Source organism: Pleurodeles waltl, chromosome 12, assembly GCF_031143425.1.
Source record: "Pleurodeles waltl isolate 20211129_DDA chromosome 12, aPleWal1.hap1.20221129, whole genome shotgun sequence".
NCBI classification, from domain to species: domain Eukaryota; kingdom Metazoa; phylum Chordata; class Amphibia; order Caudata; family Salamandridae; genus Pleurodeles; species Pleurodeles waltl.
Window position 1 is genome coordinate 242,731,239 of NC_090451.1, and position 19,188 is coordinate 242,750,426.

At 47.7% G+C, this 19,188-nt stretch overlaps 1 protein-coding gene and 1 long non-coding RNA gene across 2 annotated transcripts in view; one reads left to right on the forward strand and one right to left on the reverse strand.

Moving 5' to 3' along the window:
* LOC138268061 (uncharacterized) overlaps positions 1–19,188 on the forward strand; it is a 219,960-nt gene that overhangs the window by 36,891 nt on the left and 163,881 nt on the right. The window lies entirely within an intron of this gene.
* LOC138268063 (uncharacterized) overlaps positions 1,904–19,188 on the reverse strand; it is a 540,881-nt gene continuing 523,596 nt past the window's right edge. Inside the window, exon 3 of the long non-coding RNA XR_011199914.1 lies at positions 1,904–2,147. This is a non-coding gene — a long non-coding RNA (uncharacterized lncRNA). The remainder of the gene's footprint in view (positions 2,148–19,188) is intronic.

Here is a 19,188-nt window from a genome sequence, read left to right on the forward strand (position 1 = left end):
TTAAAAAAAACAATTTGAAACAATCTCAGTATCCGTCATGCTGCATACTTATTGAAACACAATCAATCAAGGAGTAGTCTTTGCATACTGAAGCTATTGCCTTTGCAGTGCTCTCTCCAGAGAATGGTTTTAGATCTGGCACAAAATCTGTGCTCACATTATTGGCCTATGCTTTGAAGTTTTAATACACATTTTACTATTAATTGCTCAAGAATTATACATTGTCTTGCAGCTCTTATTTTTTTGGGAAGCATTAGGGGCCACTATAGTGCTTCATGCCTGAAAATGGTTGTAAGGTAAACTCTAAATGAACCTTCAAGGGCCTGCCTAGCTAACATTCACTTCCCCCATTCCTTCCTGCTACTCTTACTTCCACACATGCCTACTTAGGCCCCTTTCCACTTTTCTCCTCTTTTCCTTCCCTCTATCCCACACTTCTCTGTGTTCACCGTTTCCTGCCAGCTCTTTTGCTCAAGCTTCCCTCTTCTTTAATTCACTCTCCTCTCTCTTCATGTATCCTTCTGCCCCAATGTTTATGTCTTCATCACAGGCTTCAGCTCTCTCCCAAATATCACTCTTGCCATCATCTTGCCTCTCTCTTTCTCAAAACTCACTCTCCCACAGCACTGTGTTCTTGGCCAAATCCCTACTCAAACATTAAATGTAATAAAATCAATCTGGTGGAATTGTATATTTGGCTTATGTGTAGAGTGGCAAGTGCTTCCTGCTCAATTATCTCACTTCATTCCTGCAGTACATCAGTTCCCTAGGGACATATGTATTGCTCTGAGAAGCCAATATTCGTGTGTGCATTAGAACTACCTGGTAAATGCTCAAGCCATTTGCAGCACAATATGGGCTACTAAAGACCCAACTCTTCCCACTCAAAAGCACGAGTCTCCTGCTCACCTGCCTGCTTTTCATTCTGCCATTTTCACCCATCTGCCCTCATGTCCTGGCTCACAAGCACCTCTTGATTGGTGCAGATATATAGTGTATGGGGGTGGAGAACATGCTCCTCATCTGTACCACGGATTCGGGAGAGTGCAATTTTAAAGCACGCTATACTAGATGCTGCTATGAGCTCATCTGATTTATGATAAATCACGGTGCCTGGGGTAATGTGGAAATGCTCCTTTAATATGTGTTACTCTAACACTTGTTATGTGACACTTGGCAGGGGTAGAGGAGGTCCCAGTAAAAGAGCCTTCCTCCAAGCGCTAACATGCCCTGTCTTCTGCCAATCCCATGTCACATGGCAGAAGGAGACTGCAAGATTTCCTCCTTTGCTGATGGGGATCACCTCAAATTAGTGGGTTTTCGCAGTCCTTTGCCACACCTACTGTCTAGATTGTCTCACCCGTTCCCCAACATCCCACCCCACACCCAACTTCAGCAGAGAGCATCTTTGCATCTTTACCTTCTCTTGTAAGAGGTGCAAGCACTCATGATCAAGAGTGCGGTAGAGAGAGTGCCAGCTCCCCACCGAGCAAAGATGTCCACTGTCTTCTCTTGCTCATGCCTAAGAAGGACAGCTCCCTGAGGTCACTGGCCAAACATTTCCACATGACAGCCCTGCAGGACGTCATCCCTCTGCTTCAGCAAGGCGACTACAGGACGGCGTTAGACTTCAAGGATGCCTACTTTCACTTATCCATCCACCCTGCCCACCAGCGCTATCTCTGCTTTATGGAAAGTAGCTGGTTGACCACCACAGAGGCAGCCCTGGTAATCCAAAACCAGAGGCACTTAAATCTATATAAACAACAAGAAGAGTCCCAGGTACGAGATTATAAATACAAGAATAATCATTGAAAAGCATATAGAAATCACCAAAATAAGGCAACCACACAATAGTTTAAGAAAACATAGTCAACTATTATTGCAAAAAACAAAACACAGATAAGGAGTATATCGGTGCTCAAATCATTACGCAACAGAAACACATTGGGTAATACATAGTGTGTTTGAAACAAACAAAAACTGACATTAGGTTAATATTAAACTTTCTAGATAATGCATAAATCCAAATCCAGTTTGAAATTTGAGGATTTTAATCCCTTCCAAAGCGTCAATGGCGTTTCCACCCTTCCAAGGCAAAGGGCCGTCATCAGGACAGAAACAATTTAATGAGCAAAATGTAATATCTGAAAAACAAACAGAAGGCACCTTAGTTAGTAAAGAAAAGAAAAATAAGTATAGAAGTACCACACCACAAGTAAGTATAGTCAGACTTGCATTATTACAGTATATGAATTATGCTGACTTGACAAGGCCTGCAACCGATCGTACAAATAATAAATAAAAAATGAGGACAAGCTCACCTACAAAAACAAGAACATTTATCAATGCCATAAAGTGTCAAATTACATAGATTAGTTACCAGACACCCAGTGAAAAGTTGCTTAACGTAAACATATAATCAAATAAAACAAGAATCTACCTACGCGAATCAAAGTATCACCCTCAAAAAATTGTGCCACGAAACAATAATACGGATGAAGTGCTAAATAAGCTAAACACCCAGTGAGAAATTACTTATAGTGATCTGCCACAAAGGTAAGCAAAACGTTCTGCCACTTACTCATGCCAACCAGATAACCTGAAAGAAACAATAATATGTAACCTATCCTATAAAAGGAAGAGGGAAACAGCAGATCATAACTCGTGCAGCATTGAGAGCAGTGCCGTGGACAGAAAGAAGAGCCAGAAGTTTTTGGTAGCTTTCTAATTTAGCTATTCCTGCGAGGCCGCATCGACTGGAAAATTCTCTAAATCATAGTGATTTTATATTCTTTTCATTGATTAATCTTGTAGTCATAATCTCCTACCTGGAATCCTTGTTGTTTATATTGTTGTAAGTGGCCAACCTCACAACCAATTCAAAGTACTGCCTATTGGGGTCACCACTTCCTCAAGGGTATTCACCAAGTGCCTAGTAGTGGTAGCCATGCATCTAATAAGGGGCGGCACAGATGTGTTCCCCTATCTCAATAATTGGTTGATCAAGAGCACATTCAGGGAGCAAAGTCTAGCCCACACTCAAGCTGCAGTCTCCGTGCTCCACAGCTTAGTATCCACTATAAATGCAACCAAAGTCCCACCTTCATCCCCTTCAGGTCCAGCCCTTCATGGAGGTCTATCTTAAATGCCATTAGCAGCAAAGCGTACCCCAACCAACAGAGGCTGTTGGCATTTCAGCAGCTGCTGCTCTTTTTCAGCCCATTTGTCACCTCACAGTCAGAACCGTAATGCACCTCCTAGGGATGATGGCCTCATGCATCACCATAGTAACACAAGCTAGACTCCACATTTGACCATATGCGGAGTGCCTGTCAGAGCAACTGTCACAAGCGGAGGGTCACTAGGAGGATATAGTATTGGTAGGCGCAAGAGCACATCGCTCTAAGCAGTGACGGAACAGCAACAACCTGTTGCAGGGCAGGCCCTTTTCAGACTCCATTCTGCATGCAGCTGTTATCATTAATGCATCCCTTTTAGGTTGGGGGGCACAGCTAGACACAATGAACATACAGAGAATGTGGATCCCCTAATGCCAAGGGACACCACATTAAATACCTCATGCTCATAGCCATATGTCTAGCTCTCAAAGCCTTCTTTCAGGTTGTTCGGGGGTAAAGCAATACTCATCAAGACATGTAACATGATTACAGTGAAGCAAGGCGATGTATATTCTCCCCAGCCGTCAGCTCCAGTGCAACAGGTCTGCACTGGGCCATCCGCCCTTGGAAACACTTCTTGGTAGATTATCATCCAGGAGTAGACAATGACTTAGGGGGTCATTCCGACCCTGGCGGTCCATGACCGCCAGGGCCGGGGACCGCGGAAGCACCGCCAACAGGCTGGCGGTGCTTCCTGGGCCATTCTGACCGCGGCGGTAAAGCCGCGGTCAGAAAAGGGCAACCGGCGGTTTCCCGCCGGTTTACCCCTGGCCCAAGGAATCCGCCATGGCGGCGCTGCATGGGGATTCCGACCCCCTTCCCGCCATCCTGGTACCGCCAGGAACAGGATGGCGGGAACGGGTGTCGTGGGGCCCCCTTACAGGGCCCCATAATGATTTTCAGTGTCTGCAACGCAGACACTGAAAATCGCGACGGGTGCCACTGCACCCGTCGCACACCAGCAACTCTGCCGGCTCCATTCGGAGCCGGCTTCATCGTTGCTGGGGCTTTCCCGCTGGGCCGGCGGGCGGCCTTCTGGCGGTCGCCCGCCGGCCCAGCGGGAAAGTCAGAATGACCGCCGCGGTCATTTGACCGCGGTACGGTCTTTTGGCGGTTCCCGCCAGGCGGGCGGCTTCCGCCGCCCGCCGGGGTCGGAATGACCCCCTTAAGTGACCTGCTCAGCAGGATGCATCAACAAGTCCACAAGTGGGTACTCCAACTGCAAGTCCTAGGTGGTCATTATGAACATGGCGGGAAACAGAAGACTGCCATTGGCGGTGAACAGAAACCCGCCATATAATGATGCCAAAAACAGAAACCTCCAAAAACTCTGCTACCTCGAGCCACCGCTTTGACCCTTGATGGCGGAAAGGCTGCACACCCCACCTCGCCACTGCCAAGCAGACAATCCCCCCGCCCTCCAAATAATGATGCACAAATCACTGCAGCGGATAGTGGATGTCGAACGGCCATTGGCGGTACGGACCGCCACAGCCAGCAAGTGGACCCAAGAGCAAGAAATGCACACAATGGCTGGTTTGAAACTCACACACCTGACACACATCCACTACACTATAAAACACTCACATACACACCCCACAATCCTTTGCATCGCCAATAGGACAACTGAGACTGACAACACAACATGCATACAATGAACGCAACATCACACAAGTCACACACCCAACCACACAACAGCACCCTCACCAATATCCACACAACACACCACCCACAACACACACCATGGCACCCCTAAGCACCCACGCTTCACAGATAGGGAGCTAAGAACAATGGTGGACAAAATACTGAAGGTCGAGCCACAAATCTTCGGGGCACAGCTCCAGCACACACCCATCGCCAGGAAGATGGAGTTATGGCAGACGATTGTAAACAAGGTCAACGCAGTGGGAAACCATCCACGCACGAGGGACGACATCCGCAAGAGATGGAACGACCTGCGTGGGAAGGTGAGGTCGATGGCATCCAGGCATCCTGGTGGTGGCGGTCCAGAAGACTGGGGGAGGACCCCCACCTATACCCCCCGACTACACTGACTGGGAGGAAAAGGTGCTGGCCATCCTGCACCCTGAGGGCCTCACTGGAGGAATGGACTCGGGTAAGTTATCTACAATTACTTCATATACACCACACCTGTAATGCATGCACCACCCCACCCCTCCAACTACCACCAGGGCCACTACCCCACCCAGGCCACAATCACTACATCCAGTCACCATGCATGCCCCCAAACCCACCAACAGGCCTACATCCCTCCCCCTGTGCACAGCCACCTACCCCTGCAAGGATTCACAAGAGCACTACACCACCCACAATGCACCTCCACATCCCATGTAAAATGCAATGGCAACCCCACAATAGGTCCCTGCATGGCCCAACCAGGGAATACACAGCACAAAATACGGCAGAGCTGTGCATCCTCATTATATGTATCATACATGCCCATTCCCCCCCACAGGCACCACCACCCATGCAACCCTGACGGAAAGGCCAAGGAGTGCCAGTGCCCCACATGGAGACAGAGACCCCACTCAGGACACTGGAGCGGGACGTGTGGACATTGAGGAATACCTTAGCCCGTCACACAGTCCTGGATTGTCACCCTCCAGCAGCCCCACCAAGGACACCACTGACACACCTACCACCCAGCCACCAACAACAGCCCTGGCCAAACGACCCAACACCAGTGTCTCCAGGCCACAGCGTGGTGGAACACAAGTACAGACGCCAGAGTCACCACCTACTAACAGGCAGGATGACGATGGCCCCAGTGCAAGTGGTACTGCCAGACCTGTGCAGGGGACACAGGCACAGTGGGCTAGGCCCAGTGGGAGGGTATCAGTGGCCCGGGGGAGGCCAAAGGATGGATGCTGCAGCCCAGGAGGTGATCTCTGAGGTCCTGGGAGCATGCCACCATACGCAGTACAGGATGGGACAGATCCTGGCCACCCTGAAACAGAGTCAAAGGCTGCAGATAGCCCAACATCAAGAGACCATGGAGCAGTAGAAACAACTGAATGCCACCATGGCCACGATTGCAGGGGTGCTGCAGCACCACTACCTAACCCAGCCTGAGACTCCCATAAACCTGGAAGCCCCTACCACTGCCCAGGACGCAGACCAGCCCTCAACATCAGCAGCAGCAACTGGACTGGTGGCACTGGCAGAGGACACACAAGAGACTGGCACCCCTACCTGTGCAACCTAGCACCAGACACTCAAACGGTCCCTCAAACCCAGATATGGCACAGGAACACCTGCCAAGACCAAGGCCCCCACTAAGTGACTCTGACATGGACTGTCTCCCAGGTGTGCCACTGTGCTACCATCCTCACCCGCCAATAGCAACTTATCAACTTGCAAGGGACAGATGGACCTATACCCACTGCCACCAATCGCTGAGTCCATGTACCTAGTATGGGCATCCATCATTAGCCCACTCCCAATCTCTGTAAAGCACACCAGTGCATTAATGACACCAAATAAAACACATGTACAGCAATTCGTATGTCACTTGTGATAATGTTGAATCAATTGTAAATATGAATGCATTTGCCAGTCAATTCCATAATCATACCTTTATTTCAGCAATGGTACCCCACGCACAACATTGTCTGGAGTAAACATAAATGTACACCATGTTTGTTTCCATGGCACATGCCACCTTATTCTTCAAGTAACACTGTCAATGACTACAAACCTAATATCCCCATAATAAATAAGTCACAGACATTATGCAGTGCAGACGGCATCATCAGTGAACAGTACCTCATAGTCACTGGAAGTATAGTTGGATCAGCTGGTTCCTGGAGTGGACATCTTCCCCCTCATCATCCTCACCATCACTCTCATCCCCTCTCAGAGGAAGCAGGTCTTGATATACAGCACCCTCCTCCTCTAGTAGGGGGATAGCTTTCCTCACAGCCACGTTGTGCAGCATGCAGCAGGCCACCGCTATTCTACACACCTTCTCAGGGCCATAGCACAAGGATCCCCCAGAGATGGAGGCAACGGAATCTAGCCTTCTGGAGACCTATAGTGCTCTCTATCACCCTCCTAGTATATCCATGGGCCTCATTGCAATTCCTCTCTGCATCTGTCCTGGGATTCCTCACAGGTGTCAGGAGCCATTGCATGTTGGGGTAGCCAGAATCACCTGCAAAGGTGTTTGAACTAGGACTGAAACAAACTGCTATTACTTGCAGAAAGCCTGGCTGTCAGCTATGTACTGATCCAGTGTCATACACACTCACCTATGAGCCATCCCCTGTCCCCCTGTAGTTGATCCATCATGTGCGGTACACTGCTGTTTCTCAGGACATATGAATCATGGACTGATCCTGGAAACATGCCATTCACATGTGAAATGTACTGGTCTGCAGTACACACCAATTTTATGTTCATTGAGTGGAAGTTCTTCCTGTTTCTGTACACCTGTTAATTTACTCTTGGGGGGATGAGAGCTATGTGGGTGCCATCAATGGCACCTATCACATGGGGAATGTTATCAAAGGCATAAAATTCTGGGTTGATGGCAGGGAGTTCAGCCCTTTGGGGAAACTTTACATATGTCTGCAGGTGTAGTACAAATGCATTAAGGAATCTGGGCAGGATGAGGCTAAACATTGGCTGTGAGAACCCTGCACCCATGACCACTGTCACTTGAAAGGAGCCTGTAGCCACAAAATGGAGTACAGAGAGCACTTGCACTTAGGGAGGGATGGCATGCTGATTTCAATTAGCCAGTCTCAGTAGAGGATCCAGTAATACACATAGCTCATGGATTGTTGTACAATTGAGTCTGTAGGTGACAATGATGTGACGTTCCACCATGGTATCCAAATCAACAAGAGGTCTGTACACAGATGGGGCCCTCCCTTGCCACATGGGTCTGTACCTATGGGGAGGAAAGAACACATATGAGGGACACACATACACATGCAAAACATGTTGTGTATGAAGAAACTGCTGTACAATATGTAGGTTACACACACAAGCGATGTATGATGTACAACTGTGGGGACATGTATGCAGTGATACGTCTGGACTCATGTGGGGAACAAACATTCATGTGGGCATGCAACTAAGGGCTGGGGTTCATAGGGCCTGAATGGGGCCCATGACCAGGAAATATCTACGTTGTGCTAGCAAAATAGCAGCCTCCTGCCATCCAGCTATGTAGGAGTGGAAGTGACCTCATTCCGCTGGCGGTTGTTGTCATGGCGTAAGGTGGTGTCCACCGCCGTGCACCCATTCATTGGTTAACATAGTTGTCAATGGGGAACTTGGGCCTATCATGATCACCGCCGCGGAGCGTACTCCATGTCGTTCCCCCCCAATTTCACTTGACTCCCGGATCCTGTGCATGGAAGTAGTCCACTGAGTGTGCTGCTGTGTCCTGACTGAATGAAATGAGTCACAGGGGAAGGGACCCCAGCCTTTACCACGGAGGAGCTGGAGAAACTGGTGGTCAGGGTCCTGCCCCTGTAAGCCAAGTTATGTGGGCGACCAGAGGTGCAGGTGAGTAGGCGGATGACGTGCATGGATGTGTGTGATGGTGGCAGATGCCTGCATTCATGTGTGGTCTGTATGTACCTGCACAGGCGTAGATTGTGTGGCAAGTACCGTGACTGAGGTGTAGAAATGATCTTGTGAAGTGTCCGTCCCATAGGGGACGTATAGTCAGCGGTATCACATAGCCATATCCTGAACTCTGTTGTTCTTTTCTGTGTGTCCCATACAGGTCAGCACCCATCAAAAGAGGGCACTCTAGCAGGCCATCGCCCAGGAGGTGTGGACCCTAGGGGTCTACAACTGGCGGAGCACCCACTGCAGGAAGCGGTGGGAGGACCTGTGGCGCTGGGCTAGGAAGACCTGCGAGGCCCAGCTAGGGAAGTCCTCCCAACAAGGAAGGGGTGCCCGTTAGACCCTGAGCCCCCTAATGTGCCGCATTCTGGCAGTGGCATATCCAGAATTGGATGGGCGCTTGAGGGCTGCACAGCAGCCACGACGGGGTGAGTACCAATACCATTACATGCTTCTTTGATGGATGTCTGAGGGTGCTGTTGTATGTATGCTGTCTAGTGCCAGGAACTCCGACAGGTGTCTACCAGCAGTCCTGCCCCATGGGCACTGTGATGATTAGGGGCAGGTCTGACAGTTCATCAGGTCCTTGTGTCATGTGGAAGAACCGTTGCATGATAGGGTTGTGGGCACTAGTCAGGGGCATAGGCATGACTATAGTTGTAGGTGCTGCGTGTAAGCTGGGTGGGAGTGTGTATGCACCGAGTTTGTACATACATTCAGGTATTTACAGATCTCTCATGTTTTGTCTTCCCACCCCTGTACGCTTGTGTTGTCTGTGTACATCAGCATCATCTGGCGAGGGAGCAGTGGCACCAGCGATTGGGGATGCAGTGGCCCACGGTTCCAAGGAGGCAGAGTCTACTGACGCCAAGGGAACCAGTGGGTTGGAGAGTGAGGGGAGTACCAGGGGGGAGGCTACTACCACTGGAGGTAGTGACTCTGATACCTCCTCCGATGGGAGCTCCCTGGTGGTGGCGGACCCTAGTGGGCTCACCCATTCTGTGTCATCTTCCGCCACCCCCCATACCATCACCACCCTCCCAGTTGCTCCCCATCCAGTTGCCCGTGCCCGCTCACCCAGAAGGGTGGGCGTCTCCTTCGCCCCAGGCACCTCATCCCCTGCCCCAGTCAGCCCTGCTGCCCTCACGGAGGAGACTATTGACCTCCTGAGGACTAACTCTGGGGGCAGACAACCATCATGAATGCCATCCAGGGGCTAGCATCCCAGACGCAGCAATGCATTGCATACCTGGGAGGCATTCACTGTGCCATGTCTGGCCTACAGAGATCTTTTCAGGCCCTGGCCTCCTCTTTGACAGCAGCCAGTGTCCCTAGTCTTTTCGTCCCCCCTCCAACCACCTCTGCCCTTTCCAGCACCCCACTCCCTTCACCCATCCCAAGCACCACACTTGCACTTACCACAACAACATTGACTGACACATGCAGCACACTCACCAGACCTGCAGCCACCCAGACAATATCCATTTACACTGGCAGCCTGTCTTGTCCCACTGTGTCCACCCCCCCCTCCTCCCAAAATACTCAAACGTTCCCAGACATCCACCCAACACACATCCACCACACCTCAGCTTACTGCACAGGCACCTGCATCCATGTCCAGCACACCTACATCAGTTACTAGCACTCCCTCTACCTCCACTCAGCACCTTCCTCCATGTCCACCCCAACTGCCCCTAAAAAACTTTTCCTGTCCCGTGTTGACCTTTTCAAACCCACTGGCCCACCCCGTCTCGTCCCTAAACGTGCCCACCTCCTTGCCCTGTCCACTTCTTCCACGTCTAAGTCTGCCACAGTCTGCCCTTCCCATTCCCATGCCCCTTCCCCAGAGAGCAAGAAGCCCCGTGCTGCCCCAGGTCCATCTGCCTCCCCTGGTCCAAGCCCACTCCACCACCTTCCAAGTGCAAACCCAAGCCCCCTCCACCTCCCAAACGTAAGCCCAAGCCCCCCCCCCCCCAGACGTAAGTCCCCACCCCCGCCACCCTCCACCCCTGTTCCCTGAGGTGCCTGCTGCCCCATTGATGTCCCTTCATGGTGGAGTACCATGTGCACATGTGGGAGTCAAGTTCGGCCCATTTGGCCCCTTCAGCCTGTTACAGTTGGACTGGCCAATGGCTTTATTTGGACATTGAATTTTTCGTTTATTTATTAAAGTTTGTGTGCCCAGTGTTGCTGTTGGCACACTTTGGAGACGTGGTTCATCGTTTCATTGTGGGGGTGTGGTGTGCACATGTGTGTGCTTTGGGCATGTTGTATGTGCCTTGTGTTGGGTAAGTACCTCTTGTTCTGATGTGTATGGCTTGTGATGATATGAGGGGTTGGGGGTGCGTTGCAGGGTGGGTGGGGTGAGTGTGTAGCTGTGCCCTTTCTTCCCTTGTTTACTAGGTTGTGGTTGTAGGAAGTTGGCTCTGTATATACTATCGCAAAGGGAGAGATAGTGTGCACAGAGTCCAAGGGTTCCCCTTAGAGGTTGATAGTGGCAAAATTAGATAATTCTAATGCACTATTTTGTGGTAGTGTGGTCGAGCAGTAGGCTTATCAGAGGGTAGTAGTAAGCATTTGTTGTACACACACAGGCAATAAATGAGGAACACACACTAAAAGACTTAACTCCAGGCCAATAGTTTCTATATAGAAAAATATAGTTTCTTAATTTATTTTAAAACCACAAGATTTGAGGTAAGTACATAAAATGCAAGGCACTTCACACAGGTAAGTATGGAACTTTGAATTAAAGCAGTAGTACTCACAGTATAGGTTAAAATGTCAATAGGCTATTTTAAAAGTGGACAGTGCAAAAATCAACAGTTCCTGGGGGAGGTAAGTTTGGTTAGGTTTTGCAGGTAAGTAAAGCACTTACACAGTCAGTCTCCTGGGCATAGACAGCCCACCGTTGGGGGATCAAGGCAACCCCAAAGTCACCGCACCAGCAACACAGGGCAGGTCAGGTGCAGAGGCCAAAGGAGGGCCCAAAACACATAGGTGCCTATGGAGAACAGGGGTGCTCCGGTTCCGGTCTGCTGGCATGTAAGTACCTGCGTCCCTGGGGAGCAGACCAGGAGTTTTTTGTAGAGCACTTGGGGGGGACACAAACAGGCACATAAAACACACCCTCAGCGGCACAGGGGAGGCTAGGTGCAGTGTGCAGAGTAGGCATCAGGTTTGCTATAGGAAGCAATGGAGGGGCCTGGCGGGTCACTTAGGCAATGCAGGCAGGGCACAGGGGGGCTTCTCGGGCCAGTGACCGACTGGGCTAGGAAGAGGGCCGTCTGCTGGTCACTCCTGCACTGGTGGGTGGTTCCTCTCGGTCCTGGGGGCTGCGGGTGCAGTGCTTGGTCCAAGCATCGGGTTCCTTGTAACCAGGCAGTCGCGGTCAGGGGGAGCCTCTGGATCCTCTCTGCAGACGTCGCTGTGGGGTTGCAGGGGGGTCGACTCAGGTTACTCACGTCATTGCAGTCGCCTGGGAGTCCTCTCTGCAGTGTTAGTTCTCTGGAGCTCGAGTCGGGGCGTGGGGTGCAGAGTGAGAAGTCTCACGCTTCCGGTGGGAAGGGAGAGTTCTTTCAAAGTTGCTTTAAAGTTGCAAAAATGTTGCAGTTTGTGAACAGTGCCGCTGTTCTCTGGAGTTTCTTGGTCCTTCGGGTTCAGGGCAGTCCTCTGAGTCCTCAGAGGTCGCTGGTCCCTGTTGGATGCGTCGCTGTGCAGGTTCCTTGAGTCTGTAGACAGGCGGGTAGGGCTGGGACCAAGTCAGTTGTCATCTCCGTCGCCTCTGCGGGGCTTTCAGGTCAGCAGTCCTTCTTCTTTGTGTAGGTTGCAGGAATCTGATTTCCTGGGTTCAGGGTCGCCCCTAAATACTGAATTTAGGGGTGTGTTTAGGTCTGGGGGGCAGTAGCCAATGGCTACTGTCCTGGAGTGTGGCTACACCCTCTTTGTGCCTCCTCCCTGAGGGGAGGGGGGGCACATCCCTATTCCTATTGGGGAAATCCTCCAATCTCAAGATGGAGGATTTCTAAAGGCAGGAGTCACCTCAGTTCAGGGCACCTTAGGGGCTGTCCTGACTGGTGGGTGGCTCTTCCTTGTTTTTCCTCATTATCCTCCGGTGTGCCAGGGCTGTGCCAATTGTGGGAACAAAGGTACAGTTTAGGGAAAGAACACTGATGCTGGGGCCTGGTTAGCAGGGTCCCAGCATACTTTGTCATAACTGGCATCACCAAAAGGCAAAAAGTCATGGGGTAACCATGCCAAGGAAGGCATTCCCTTACAGAGGTACTTACCATCGTCGGCGGTCACGGTCGTGGAGGTATATGGCAAGGAGCAGCACTGGCATGATTTCCAATTCTCTCTCCATGTCTGCTTCGGCGTGTTGTGTGTGCCTACGGTGAGTGTTTCCTTTTATTTGGTTAGTTTCCGCCAGGCTTTGCGTGGTGGTGGTTCCCGCCCCAGAACTGACACCAGTCTCCTGCTTCATTATTTGTTGGGCGGGTGGGGCCTTTCCGTCGGCCTGTAGGTGGCCTCTTCCATCGATGTTGGCACTCCTATGCTGGTGGTGTGTGGTTTTCATGCTGGCTATTTCTCATGTGCTTCATTATTTGGCGTCCGGACCGCTAGCCTGTTGGCGGTAATTAACACCACCTGCGGCGGTGCAGTGTTTACCACCGTGTTCATAATGAGGGCTTTAGTTCCCTACTTCAGTGACAGTGGTAAGCAGACTTGGAAGGTGCTTGGGGAGGTTGACAGGGCAGGGCCTTTTTGGTATATAGGCCTTGACTGTCTCCCCCCTTGCCGCGCTTGCTGGTACTGACTTCGCCCTCTCCACTGGCAACCCTGTTTAACCTGTTTACTGCAGGAGGCTGGCTTTTGAATTTGTCTGGCTTTTCTTTGGTGACTTGTAGCATTTTTGGCTACTGGCGTTGCTTAAAAATGGCTTGAGGGCCTTTGGCAGTGTTTGGGAGAAGCTTTTTTGAGGACAATTGTGTGGCAGGCAATACGCACCAGACTCTTTGTCGGGTGCGGAGGTGGTAGGCGGTAGGCCATTGCGGCTTGCTCCTCGGAGGAGTTCTGCATGCCCTCATGTCCCATTGTTTCTTAACACTCTACTACTGCCTGAGATGCTTGCTATATTTGATTGTATTTCTGCTGCATCCACACTGACCCTAGATATCACTGGATCAGTTTTAATTTGGCACCAATTTTGCACTTTTATGTTTCATGTTCTATGAAACCTTCTGGAGGTTAGAGAAGTGTTTTTTAGTTGGACAGTCTTCCTGTGGTGCAGCAGATCATAGCAGCACTTATAATCAGACATTGTGTAAGAGCAAGTGTAAGTGCATAAGCAGCAGCTGTTTTTAGGTCAAGCGTGCAAGAGTTGTGGCCTGTTGTGACCTACCAGTGGGCTTTTAGCCACGCCCCACCACACGTCCATCACTATCACTCATCATGGGCTTACCTTTCAAAAACCTTTGTTACAATTGGTAAATGCTTTATGTTTGTCCCTCCTTGGGGCAGTTTTGTTACCTCCTTGGCCATCGACCCTGTTACATAGATAATTGCACATTTGCCAATACGTTTGACTGCGAGCAAACTTTTTTTTCCCTTTCGTATGTCTCCTTCGCGCTCATGGCAGCTGCGGCCCTTTGAATCAACTTGCTTATGTCAACTGTTATACTTTCCAGTTTATGTGGCAAGAAAAGTCAAGTTGGGAATTTACACTGCTAATAGCTCTAACTTGAGCACACGCGAGACCCATTGCATTGCAAATGCTTGTTTAATTATGTATTTTCTCTGTGGTTCCTTGTCTTGCGGATGCTGGTCTTGTGTCTGGATAGTCGGTGCACTGCGGAAGCGGGCAGCTGTTTCTTCTTCTAAGAGCTGGTGCGGCAAATTTCTTTTACCATGACCAGCTGCTGCTAGTTGTTGCTGCTGCCGTTGTTTTGATCCTTGGCCTGCTCTACGATGACAGCTAAAAATTGAGATCTGAAAGATTATAATTACCACAAGATGTTGTCAAAAAACAAAATCCAACCGGTTAAGAACTAAGGCGCCACTTCTTGAATATGTTATTTTTTGTGACTAAGAGAGTACCAGGGGAAAATGGAAGCGAATTTATTACCTTTTGAGGAATGAGCCAGGAACAAGCCATAATTTAACAAATTCTGAAATGGATACTGAGGGTGCAGATCGGAAAAAAAATCCTTTTAACCCCTCCTGTGGTGAGGCCCCATCAAATATTGAGCCCTTTACTTTCGTAATAACTTGTGTGCAGTAGTTAAAGAGTAGCTCATAATGGATCCTTATGCCTGGATATGTCTGGGCTATTGTATGAGAGAAATCAGATGATTCTACTAGAGTCCTGCACCGGTACGGCCTCATTGAAATGTGAATATTCTCTCCCAGTGACCTTGTAAAGTTGCTTCCTCTTCGGCCTCTTCATCCACCAAAAGTGATGTGCAGCCATCTCAGAAAAAGAGAAAATCTTTGGACTTTTTTTAGTATTACACCTAGCATTAACGTCTCTCCAAGTTAATTTTGTCCTACAGGTTCAGGAACCAGGTTTAGAGCTTTCACTTAATCCAGCAGTAAATCCGCCTGGTGACTGTTTGCTTTTCTAGAACTCTTCAGCGTCTTGAGAAAATCTTGTCTTCTATTCTGCAACTCTTGGAGAAAAATACTGCTAGCACTGATCATATGTTGGACATCTTAATAATAATTTTGAAAGAACTTCCAATGAAATGTGAGGGGGTTGATGTTTCTGTTGGAATGCAGTGTAGACCTTTTGAAGTATATAGTAAGTCTGATATAGCTCTGCAAGTTGGTTGCCCAACATCAAAATTATTTATATCTGTGAATGAGTTTAAATCTGGGTCTGGGGAAAGCAGATCTGTCATCGTTGGAGTTCCTTTTTATGGATAATGGTTCTCCCCATAGTGCCTCTATAACAGTGGCCTCAGAGTACCATAATCGTTCCTATGAACACACTAGTACCTCTGAGGTTTTTCCAATGTTTAAATCAAGTCGAACTGGGAAAGAGGCAACCCATAAACAATTGGAGCCAGTCGCGGTCCCCGGGAAAATAACAAAGAAAGCTGGGAAAATAGCTAAAAAGAAATTAAGATGACTTAGTAAAAGAGGAATTAGGAAAATCAAATTCCCGGATGTGTTGTTGCTGTTAATGGTCCCTAGGGATAGAGAGCAGGCCATCTCTGAGTTGAGAGGTGTCCAATTAGCAACTCCTTCTGTGGAAAAAGGGTGATTCGAAAACACAAAAGTAGTTACTCGAGCCAAGGTTGTGGAGCTTGGGGCCGAAAGGGATGTAACTCCAGCTAAGGATGTAGAAGTGGGATCTGGGGAGCCTTGGGTCCAGGTATCTATTGTTATTTACAAAGGGATAAGAAAAATCATAAAAGGGAAATAAGGTCTCCTCAGGTGGTTACGAAGCCTACTTTTCCACGACCAGTGTTCCACAAAATATTAGATAAGGCGGGATAATAGTCATCAAAATGATCAAGTCCCTCATAATATAAGTAAAAATAATATAGCCGAAATTATACAAAGAAAATAATTTTTTTTAAAAAGAAGAAATTACATCTTTGGATTTTATTGCTTTTGAGGATGATCCCTTCTATTTAAATTGATTGTTTCTTTTAAATCTTCTGACCCAGGTACATTAACTTAGAATGGTAAGGAGTACCGATGTAGAGTTGGTGGAATTGCTAGACTCTGGTATGGAGAAGAAAACAAGTTTTTTTTTTAAGTCACCAATAATTGCAAATTTGATTTTGATGAATGGCGATTTGTTTTTGTCTCAAGGAATTGATATAATTCACTCTCCTCCTCAGAAGAAGGGTTTGTTTTTGAGGGGTGGCGGGGGTTAGAGACTGTGTATTAGTGCCATGCTCCAATGAAGATTGTTTGTTGTCCCAAGAAAAAATGGCTATCAGTGCTAAATTGACTGTAATTTCCTGTAAGGCTGGTACTAGAGTGGTTGAATGCAAGGATCAGAAATCAGACCCGTTACCTAATAGTGAAGATGAATCCCAATAGGCTTGGCTTGCTGGTTGTTTAATCATGAGGAAAACCCTCGCCCGAAGTCATTAAAGAGCAGTGTTTAGTAGTGTATTGTTTAATATTAGAATTATCTCCTGGAATATAACTGGCTGCTGGAATAATTTAGGTTAAATTCAGAATTTAGAAGTATGGTGTCCCACGATAATCTGTCAGCAAGAAACATGGGCTCTTGTCTCTTTTGATGTTGAAAAAGTTTATGTAGTCAGCTGTCCAGATAATATGTCAAAAAGAGACCATGCTAATGGTGGTAAAGTCACACTTCTGTCTAGAAAAGTTTCTTGGGTGTGCAAGTCTATAGCCATCACTCTAATCTGCTACACTGTATTGTAATTCTAGAACAGTATTGGGAGGTATGCCCCATTGTGCCTTTTGTTCTGGTTAATTTGTATATTTTATAAGGTCAAGAAAACACTTATTTGTTGAGTGAGTTCTTTGATTATATTAGTATGGTAATGTTCATGGTGGGGACCTCCAAGCTTCTAATTGGGAGCCTATAGGGAACAAGGCTTTGTTGTTCTTAATGGGAGGCTTCAGAGTGCTACACTAGTGTGTTTTACTCGAACCTCAGTAAAATCAACTACAATAATTGATTATGTCATCACATAATATATAGGCTTTTACGGGCGTTTCTGACCCAATGGTGTTAAAGAATGTTTGGAGTGATCACAATATCTAGCTTTTTACTATGGTTGAGAAACCAGAAGTTAGCCTTCCTTGGCAGATTTTGGATAATGAGATGCTGCTGCTCAGTGTTGCAAACGGGAAGGTCTCTTGGACTAAGAAATAAAAACAATGCCTTACCGCCTAACTATGGTAAAATCACTGAGATTTTGTCCACCTCAAGTTGGTAACCGATTCATGTATTTGAGGAGGATATGGGGAAATCAGTGAGTAGAGCACCAACTCTGGAAGGTTCCTGCAGGTAGGGATGTTTAAAGCAATCTAATATATTTTTATAAAAGATTTGCCTTCAATAAGCTTATTAATCATTTACAAATAATGCAATTTTTCCATTATTCTAATGAGAGAAATAAATGAATTGCATGTTTAAAAAGAAGGGGGGATGGTGAAAAATTAAAAAAGGTATAGCTGTGATATCTGGATCAAGTTAACTGAAGCGGTAAAGTGTAGAAACTCAAAAGCTTTCTGGAAAATTATAGGGGAAAATTCCGGTTCTCTGGTTGAACCATAGATAAACACTATTACCAGCATGGAATGGCAGGAATATATCACTTCAGTTTATGCAATGAATCCCCAGTGTTTGGATGATTGTAGTAAAAAGCTTCAAGATGGCGGGGAGCAAGGTAATTAATCCCTGGTTGCTCCCTTCACGCCAGGAAGTCCTACATTTTCTTAAAGCAGCCAGAAACACGGGGACCAGGGAACCATATCAATTGCCTATTTCTACTATAAAATTAGACCTGGAGTGGTGGGCCACCTATTTGTCTGCACTTTTTCGCTCTTGTTTTTTCACCAGGAGTGTCTCAAGTTCATGAAGGGGTAGTATTATACTGCTGCTACATAAGAAGGCCTCTATAAATTCTCCATGTAACTATAGGCAGATTACTCTGTTAGATGCCACAGGAAAGATTTTTTACTGATATATTTTAAACAACTTATTAGAAAGAGTGGTTGACAAAAATATCATTCTGTTGGAACAGGCTGGGTTTCGAACTGGTCATAATAGTTCTATGATTCATATGTTGTTGGAAAAATGTAAATTGGAGGAAAATGCCTGTCAACACAGCCTTTATAGATTTTTCAACGGCTTTTGACAGCATAGACAGGCAGATTCTCTGGAAGAAGTTAGATGCCATGGGTATTCCATGCATGGGGTCTCTTAAAACCTATTATTGCCCTTCAAATAGATACTTGGTGCCATGTCATGTTAGGTGGAAGGTGGGGCATGACACAGAAAATATCGACCAGAAAAGGGCTGAAGCTGAGCTGCCTGTTGGCGCCTCTGCTTTTTTCTTTATATGTTGCAGATTTGCCCTTGGTGTTGAGTAAGCCTGGGGAGGATGCTCCAAAATTAGGTGGCTACTCCTTGGGGACTCCGCTTTATTAGGATGAGATTGTTTTGATTAGATTTGGCACCTAAAGGACTTCAGAAGCGTCTTGATGCTTTATCTGTTTATTCTGAAGCCCAGTTCCTGAAGGTTAATTTAAATAAGACCAAAGTCATGAGATGTACTGTAAAAGGTTGTCCGAAGGATAGAGGGTATAGATGGTCCTTTAAAAACACTCCTTTGGAGTTAGTAAATTTATACCGTTATTTGGGTCGAATTATTACAGCAACTCTGGGAGATAGGGACCGTATTGC